This window comes from Nerophis ophidion, linkage group LG01 (genome assembly GCF_033978795.1).
Source record: "Nerophis ophidion isolate RoL-2023_Sa linkage group LG01, RoL_Noph_v1.0, whole genome shotgun sequence".
Taxonomy (NCBI): domain Eukaryota; kingdom Metazoa; phylum Chordata; class Actinopteri; order Syngnathiformes; family Syngnathidae; genus Nerophis; species Nerophis ophidion.
In genome coordinates, this window is record NC_084611.1 from 83962813 (window position 1) to 83972467 (window position 9655).

The 9655-nt window shown below is 40.4% G+C and overlaps 1 protein-coding gene across 1 annotated transcript in view; it reads left to right on the forward strand.

The window, feature by feature from the left end:
• The window catches only part of LOC133560790 (collagen alpha-1(XI) chain-like), a 174359-nt gene that overhangs the window by 1799 nt on the left and 162905 nt on the right, over positions 1-9655 (forward strand). The window lies entirely within an intron of this gene.

The window sequence follows — 9655 nt, forward strand, 5'->3', positions numbered from 1 at the left end:
TGGAGCTAACTTAGGAGGGGGCGTGGCCTGCGGGTCTGCAGCGAAGCAGGGTGTTGCCAGGACCGGCCTCAAAATCAGCAACAGGTGCATAAATGGCCCACCTGAGCCTTGTTATATAATCACCTGTCGCTCTGTTTATAAGCAGCAGCCAGGAGGAGAGACGGGGTTGTGGCTGGAGCCAGAGTGCGAGCGAGAACGAAAGAGAAAAAAACAATTGCTGGAAAGCAACTGAGAGACTTATTAAAAAAAATAAAACAATATTGTAACCCTGAAACAGGCTCTCATGTCAGTGCTTGGTGGTCTGAAGAACCCCCAGTAGGGCTAGCCCTACACTAACCAATAATAAATAAATTATTTCTTACCTTTAAGGCAACTTCTTGAACAAGTACGGTTTAAAAAAAAAAGGATGGATGGATTCAAATGCTCGAGCCTTTTTATACTTTTAACGTTATTTTAACACTGTGATTACAAGTGGAATTATTCATTACTTATTGTGTTTAGCAGTGTCAGCTCAGATTTATCCGAGAGCCAGATGCAGTCATCAAAAGAGCCACATCTGGCTCACGAGCCATAGGTTCCCTACCCCTGACATAAAGGGACAAGCGGCAGGAAATGGATGGATGGATGATTACAAGCAAGCTGATATTGCTATTGCTAATGTAAGCACGATAAGTATTCCAACAAGGAATGCACTAACCCCTCTTCCACCATGCTGCCCCAGATCAGAATCAGAAATACTTTATTAATCCCCAAGGGGAAATTAAAAAGTGTTTTTATTAAATTAATTAATTAATGAAAATGTGCCTAACATTAGTAAGTTTGCTAATTTAAACCAAAGACATTACCTGATGTCCGGTTTGGCTTTTACGGTAATTCAAATCAAATGTCCCCAGAAGGTTTAAGACTTAGACTTCCTTTTTATTGTCATTCAAATTTGAACTTTACAGTACAACACGGGTGTCAAACTCTGGCCCGCGGGCCAAATTTGGCCCGCCGTGTAATTTCATTTGGCCCTTGAGGCAATGTCATATTAACATTAGAGCTGGCCCGCTGGTACTATACAGTGGCGGTGCCGCTATAACACCGCGTTCACCACTAATACTCATACATGCCAACCCTCCCGATTTTCCCGGGAGACTCCCGTAGTTCAGTGCCCCTCCCGAAAATCTCCCGGGACAACCATTCTCCGGAATTTCTCCCGCTTTCCACTCGGACAACAATATTGGGGGCGTCACGTCCACTTTTCCTCTATACCAGGGGCGCTCACACTTTTTCTGCAGGCGAGCTACTTTTCAATTGACCAAGTCGAGGAGATCTACCTCATTCCTATTTATAATTTATATTTATTTATTTATGAAGGAGACATTTTTGTTAACAAGTTAATGGTGTTTAATGATAATACAAGCATGTTTAACACACATAGATTCCTTTTATTTCATGAAGACAAGAATATAAGTTGGTGTATTTGATTCTGATGACTTGCATTGATTGGAATCAGACAGTGGTGCTGATAACGTCCGCATTTTCAAATGGAGGAAAAAAAAAGTCCTCCTTTCTGTCCAATACCACATGAAAGTGGTTGGATTTGGCATCTCATTTGTCCAACTTGCATACTCGTTTTTAAACACTTTGTTATGAGAGTAGCATATGTGTGTGGCCCTTTAATGTCTGGCAGCAGGTGAGTGACGTCAGTGAGTGTGCGGGTGGGCAAGCAAGTGAGAAAGCGGTCGCTGAGGGCGGGGGAGAAATACATTGGCATCAAACTCCGTAGCTTGCTAGCTTGTGCACGCTAGCTTTCTGAGACTCTTATTTTGTTAGCACAGGCAGGATGAAACAGGTCTTTTATGGTGAAGACAGGAACTGTGCTGTCGGTCTTTAGAGTTTTGACAGTAGGTACGGAGTCTCGAGAAATAAAATGTGTTTCTCTGCGTCCGCCCTGTTAGTGATTTTTTTCTTAAATATGAGCTTGCAGCAGCCAGCGTCATCTCACAAGATCCTCGGGTGCCGAGAATGTCAAACAACTGACGAAAGTGAAGTCTTGGTATGATTGATGATTGCTCATTTTTATGTCTATTTTTTAATGCCTGGCTTGAGATCGACTGACACACCCTCCGAGATCGACCAGTCGATCGTGATCGACGTAATGGGCACCCCTGCTCTATACAAACAGCGTGCCGACCCAGTCACATAATGTAAGCGGCCCGTAAGCACACGTAAGTGAATGCAAAGCATACTTGGTCAACAGCCATACGGGTCACACTGAGGATGGCCGTATAAACAACTTTAACACTGTTACAAATGTGCGTCACACTGTGAACCCACAATAAACAAGAATGACAAACACATTTTGGGAGAACATCTGCACCGTAACTCAACATAAACACGACAGAACAAATACACAGAATCCTTTGCAGCACTAACTCTTCCAGGACGCTACCAAATACACCCTCTGCTACCACCAACCCCGCCCACCTCATTGTTATTTAATTTTCGAATTTATTAGCCTGTGGAAAAAGTTAATGTTGATATTTACTTTAGAAGGCTGCAAAAAGAAAACAGGCATTAAATGTTTTCTTTAAATTTTATTTGAATGAATGAAGGAATGAATGAATGGTTTATTTTGAGCCATGCAAACAAAACAAGAGAATGACATAAAATACAAAAGAAATATATAGATACATTATTTTTACACCTACATTGAAAACATTACATGTGACTAATCTTTTGTAGATGTCAAGATTGGCTCAAAAGGGAGTGGGAAGAAGTAAACTTATTAGGTCCCACCCCTATACATATACAATATATATATATATAATATATAATACAATAATATATATAATATAATTCAATTCAGTGGTTGCTGCTATATATTGTCTATATATAATACATTTAAATTCACACACACTTACATATATACATATGTACACACACATATACACACACATATATACAATTTATATATATATATACATATATATAAATATATATACATATACACACACAATCACATACATACACACATGCATATACCCAAAATACACACATATCCATCACACACACACACACACACACACACACACACACACACACACACACACACACACACACACACACACATACACACACACACACACACACACACCTATATAGATACTATATATATAATAGTATATATAATATACACTTTTGTCTAAACATTATTAACAGTTTATGGTGCCTATGGGAACAAGCTTTCATTTTGACTGTGATATTAGTGGTTAATATTGGATCTGTGGCTGTGGAGCTACTGCCCCTAATCAACAGGACCTGAGGACCACTCTTGCTATGTGTCTGTCCTATGCTGTGCATTAAAAGAGACGAGGGGAGCCCCCTTTCAGAGGAGTTATCCACGAACATAAGATCCCCCACTCGCCTGCCCTCTACTCCAGATAGTGTACCCAAATCCCTTTTCTTAGTTTCCATCGGCACCAATTCTTTAGTCAGAATTCATAGGATTGTTTGTATATAATACATTTAAATTCACACACACTTACATATATACATATGTACACACACATATACACACACATATATACAATATATATATATATATATTTATATATATATACATATACACACACAATCACATACATACACACATGCATATACCCAAAATACACACACACACACACACACACACACGCGCACACATGCGCACACACACATACACCATTGATGTTCTTTCGTTTGTTATTTGAACGTTGGTTTTGCACAAGCGCTACTTGTTCCACATTTAGTGTTAAAGCAAATCAGTGTAGCAAACTGAGAAATAATTAACATTTTATTCATGCACTTTCTCTTGCTACTTCAAGGCTTGAATGTTTGATTCATTCATTATTGTTAATTTATTTTCAAATGGGGCTTCACGGTGGCAGAGGGGTTAGTGCATCTGCCTCACAATACAAAGTTCCTGCAGTCCTGGGTTCAAATCCAGGCTCGGGATCTTTCTGTGTGGAGTTTGCATGTTCTCCCCGTGAATGCGTGGGTTCCCTCCGGGTACTCCGGCTTCCTCCCACTTCCAAAGACATGCACCTGGGGATAGGTTGATTGGCAACACTAAATTGGCCCTAGTGTGTGAATGTGAGTGTGAATGTTGTCGGTCTATCTGTGTTAGCCCTGCGATGAGGTGGCGACTTGTCCAGGGTGTACCCCGCCTTCCGCCCGATTGTAGCTGAGATAGGCGCCAGCGCACCCCGCGACCTCAAAAGGGAATAAGCGGTAGAAAATGGATGGATGGATATTTTCAAATGTATTTTAGCCTGTGGAAAAAAGTTTATGTTGATATTTAACTCAGAAGGCTGCAAAATAGAAAAGAGGCATTCAATGTTTATTAAAATTTTATTTGATATGCCATTGATATTTTTTCATTATCATTATTTGAAACTTGATGATTTTGCACGTTACTATAAAGTTATATAAGCCTTGCTTGTTCAATATATTTAATGCAAAACTTGTTTGGGTCCCTATTAAAAGGTTAACTTGTTCAACCTTGGCCCGCGGCTTTGTTCACCTTTAAATTTTGGCCCACTCTGTATTTGAGTTTGACACCCCTGCAGTACAAATAAGAACGAAATTTCGTTGCATTATTATAGCTCATGGTAGTGCAGGATAAAAAAAAATCAATAAGGTGCATATATAAATACATATATTACTGTACAGATAAATTTATTGCACTTTTGCATATGCATCCAGGTTTATGGATGTATGTTATATTGTCTTTTTATTCCAGCAAGTTAATCCATTTTGGGGGGAATTGAGGGGATAGTTATGATGCCTGGAAGAGTCTTAAGGCCTGAGGGAAGAAGCTGTTACAGAACCTGGAGGTTCTGCTTCGAAGGCTGCGGAACCTCTTCCTAGAGTCCAGCAGTGAAAACAGTCCTTGGTGGGGGGTGGGAGGAGTCTTTGCAGATTTTCTGAGCCCTGGTCAGGCAGCGGCTTTTTGCGATGTCCTGGATAGTAGGTAGAGGAGTCCTGATAATCTTTTTCCGCCGTCCTAATGAATGCATCTTCATGAATTTGTCCTTTAACTGTCTTTACGGAAGCTCACATGAAGAATGCCGAAAGACCATGTGGAGTCTACCTAATAATAGTCGTAATCACAAAAGAAAACCCCTGTGTGATTTCTTTAAAAACAAAAGCATGTTGTGTTTGTGGAAAAACTGTCAGAGAGTATCCTAAATTCTGATTCACATTTTTTTGCAGAATTGTGAATACCTAATTTATATTTATATTTAATTTTAGGGAAAAAATAACACCTTAAATGGGGGTACGCGTACCCCTGGGGGTACTTGAAGGTATGCCAAGGGGTACGTGAGATTTTAAAAAAATATTCTGAAAATAGAAACAATTCAAAAATCCTTTATGAATATATTTATTGAATAATACTTCAACAAAATATGAATGTAAGCTCATAAACTGTGAAAAAAAAAATGCAAAAATGCAATATTCAGTGTTGACAGCTAGAATTTTTGTGGACATGTTCCATAAATATTGATGTTAAAGAGTTCTTTTTTGTGAAGAAATGTTTAGAATTAAGTTGATGGATCTCTATTACAATCCCCAAAGAGGGGACTTTAACTTGATGATTACTTCTATGTGTGGAAATCTTGATTTATAATTGAATCAACAAGTTTTTAGTTATTTTTATATCCCTTTTTTCAAATAGTTCAAGAAAGACCACTAAAAATTAGCAATATTTTGCACAGTTATGCAATTTTATAAATTAGAAACTGATGACATAGTGCTGTATTTTACTTCTTTCATCATCATCATCATTTATTTTTATTCCTTTCATGAAAATGCATATTTACAAGCCACGTACAATAGACACTTTCATTTTTTTTTAAAAATTTTTTTTTTATACATTTCCATGATCAGAAAGGAGCAGATGGAAGAATTATATTCTTATATTTATCTGCCCCTTTTTTAAACACAAATTACAGTATTTTAGATGACTTTATAACTGTTCCCTCCACCAACACCCAAACTCCAACATACTTTTCCATTTTCCTTTAAGCACTTTCACAATGACACGTCCATCCATCCATCCATCCATCATCTTCCGCTTATCCGAGGTCGGGTCGCGGGGGCAACAGCCTAAGCAGGGAAACCCAGACTTCCCTCTCCCCAGCCACTTCGTCTAGCTCTTCCCGGGGGATCCCGAGGCGTTCCCAGGCCAGCCGGGAGACATAGTCTTCCCAACGTGTCCTGGGTCTTCCCCGTGGCCTCCTACCAGCTGGACGTGCCCTAAACACCTCCCTAGGGAGGCGTTTGGGTGGCATCCTGACCAGATGCCCGAACCACCTCATCTGGCTCCTCTCGATGTGGGGGAGCAGCGGCTTTACGTTGAGTTCCTCCCGGATGGCAGAGCTTCTCACCCTATCTCTAAGGGAGAGCCCCGCCACACGGCGGAGGAAACTCATTTCGGCCGCTTGTACCCGTGATCTTATCCTTTCGGTCATGACCCAAAGCTCATGACCATAGGTGAGGATGGGAACGTAGATCGACCGGTAAATTGAGAGCTTTGCCTTCCGGCTCAGCTCCTTCTTCACCACAACAGATCGGTACAACGTCCGCATTACTGAAGACGCCGCACCGATCCGCCTGTCGATCTCACGATCCACTCTTCCCTCACTCGTGAACAATACTCCTAGGTACTTGAACTCCTCCACTTGGGGCAGGGGCTCCTCCCCAACCCGGAGATGGCACTCCACCCTTTTCCGGGCGAGAACCATAGACTCGGACTTGGAGGTGCTGATTCTCATTCTGGTCGCTTCACACTCGGCTGCAAACCGATCCAGTGAGAGCTGAAGATCCCGGCCAGATGAAGCCATCAGGACCACATCATCTGTAAAAAGCAGAGACCTAATCCCGTGGCCACCAAACCGGAACCCCTCAACGCCTTGACTGTGCCTAGAAATTCTGTCCATAAAAGTTATGAACAGAATCGGTGACAAAGGACAGCCTTGGCGGAGTCCAACCCTCACTGGAAACGTGTCCGACTTACTGCCAGCAATGCGGACCAAGCTCTGACACTGATCATACAGGGAGCGGACCGCCACAATAAGACAGTCCGGTACCCCATACTCTCTGAGCACTCCCCACAGGACTTCCCGGGGGACACGGTCGAATGCCTTCTCCAAGTGACACGTCCAATCTAAATCAAAACTCAGTTTGATATAATTTCAGTTTTCTCTTTTTATAACTCTTTTTAAATACAAAGATATTCTTACAGCTTTTTATGTCTTTGTTTAGATCAGGGGTCGGGAACCTTTTTGGCTGAGAGAGCCATGAAAGCCAAATATTTCAAAATGTATTTCCGTGAGAGCCATGTGGTATTTTTTAACACTGAATACAACTAAATGCGTGCATTTTTAAGTAAGACCATCATTTTTAGAGTATAATAAGTCTCTTATTCTTTTTAATAACATTGTTATTCTGAAGCTAACCAATAATAAATCAAATGTCATGTCTGTTGATTACGTTTTTGTTTGGCCATGTGCTGTTTGTCCTTTGGACTCTTTAAGTTCCTGTTTTTTTCCACTCTCTTGTCTGGTTTCCTTGGTTACTCATCTTGTCCACCTGTCTCCGGTGGACAAAATGCCCGCTCACCTGCTTCCCGAGCACTAACCAGAGGCAGTATTTAAGCTCTTCTTTGCCAGTCAGTCGCCCTGTGCTGACTTGTTTCATGCCTTGCCATAGTTTTGTGCTTCATGCCATGCCAAGTAAGTTTTGTTTGATTTATGTTCTTAGTCTGTTTATGCGTTAGCTTCGTTCTTTCGCCCAAGTTGTGCCTCGGCTGTGAGCAATTTTTGTTTGTATATTTTTTTAGTTAAAATTAAATCATGTTTTTACCTAAATGCCATGTCTCGAGTAGTCCGTCTGCCTTCCTGGGAGAACGACCCCGCTACAAAGCTGCAACCCTCCCCTCCCCATCGTGGCGTAAAATACTTCTTACCATTAATGCGACTTCTTGAACAGGTGCGGTAGAAAACGGATGGATGGATATAAATGCATGAGAATGTTTTATATATTTTGCATGTTATTTTTAGCACTGTGGTTACCAGTGAAATTATTCATAATTATCGCGTTAAGCAATGTCAGCTAAGATTTATCTGAGAGCCAGATGCAGTCATCAAAAGAGCCACATCTGGCTCTAGAGCCATAGGTTCCCTACCCCTGGTTTAGAGAATTCCATGCTTTCACACCAACAACAGACAAGCACATTTGTTTCAAATTTGTTCGCGCTCTTGGATGTTAAACACAAATGAGCCGGGCGTTGGAGGAGCGAACACGCATAAAGGTCTTGACGAGGGTCGCTTTTTGGACGACAAGGTTCCAGTCGGTCGAGGATCTTTTGTATTTCCTCACTGAATGCTGAGGACATTTTGGATTTTTTAAAATTTTTTCTTCTTTATCAATTTTATTCAAACAAAAACGCTTTGCTCTGATTAGGGGGGTACTTGAATTTAAAACATGTTCAAAAGGGTTACATCAGTGGTCCCCAACCTTTTTTGTATCCGTGGACCGGTCAACGCTTAATAATTTGTCCTTTTTTTTTTTTTTTTTTCTTCTTTGTCATGAAAAAGGGACGTTTTTGCCATGAAAAAGGGAGTTTTTTGTGGTTGGTGCACTAATTGTAAGTGTATATTGTGTTTTTTTTAGGGCTGGGCAACGATTAAAATTTTTTTAATCGAAGTTAATCGCACTATTTCTCAGATTAATCGCGATTAACTGCATTGTATACGCAAAGCCCAATAATGAATTCAAAAGTAGTGTGTAGTGCACCTTTATTGGAATATTCTCCCACATGAACAAAAGCGCCCAAACATTTGTTGTGCAAACACAATTTAAATCAATCCTTGTTAAACAGTAGCAGTTAAATAGCATATTTTATGAAAATCAACTCAAAAAATGTAAATACAAACATTTAAGCTTATTGCCACTGCCAGGGTATTTAAGTTATCCTGTTTGTTATGGAAAATAAATATAATCTACATACAAATCTCTGAGCCACAATCATAACATCTGAACAGGCAATTTCTGAGGTAACAGCAGAATTTTTTTTTTTATCAGGGATCTTATGTTTAAAAAACCTATATTATAGGTAGTGGGCTGTTTTAGGGAATTTTTGTTCAAATTATCCATAGTAGCAATATTAATAATGTTGTGTTTATTCTGCGTAGTGCACTTAAAATAATTATGACCATATCTAGGAATTGATATGATGGGAATTTTCCGATTGTTTGCTTGGTGCTTTGATAAACTGAACGTATATACATGCTACTATATTGTGATGTTATGAGCCAGGGAATAAAATAACTACCCTACCCAGCATGCAACAGGAGTGACGAGCATGCGCGGTAGCCGGGTATAGGTTGTGTCGCCATGACGGCATCTTGTATGTTGTGATATGCACGCTCTGAAAGTAAACATTAAGAACTCAGCCAACACTCCTCGTCTGCATTATTGATAAATAGACAGACAACACATATACTCCACTGCTTCACAGGCCGCTGGATGTAGCCGGCAAAGTATTCCCATGCTAGCTAGCCGGTCTAGCAAGCACGCGTCATTCAGTCCAAAACGGCCCGATCTATCCACATTCAGAATTGTC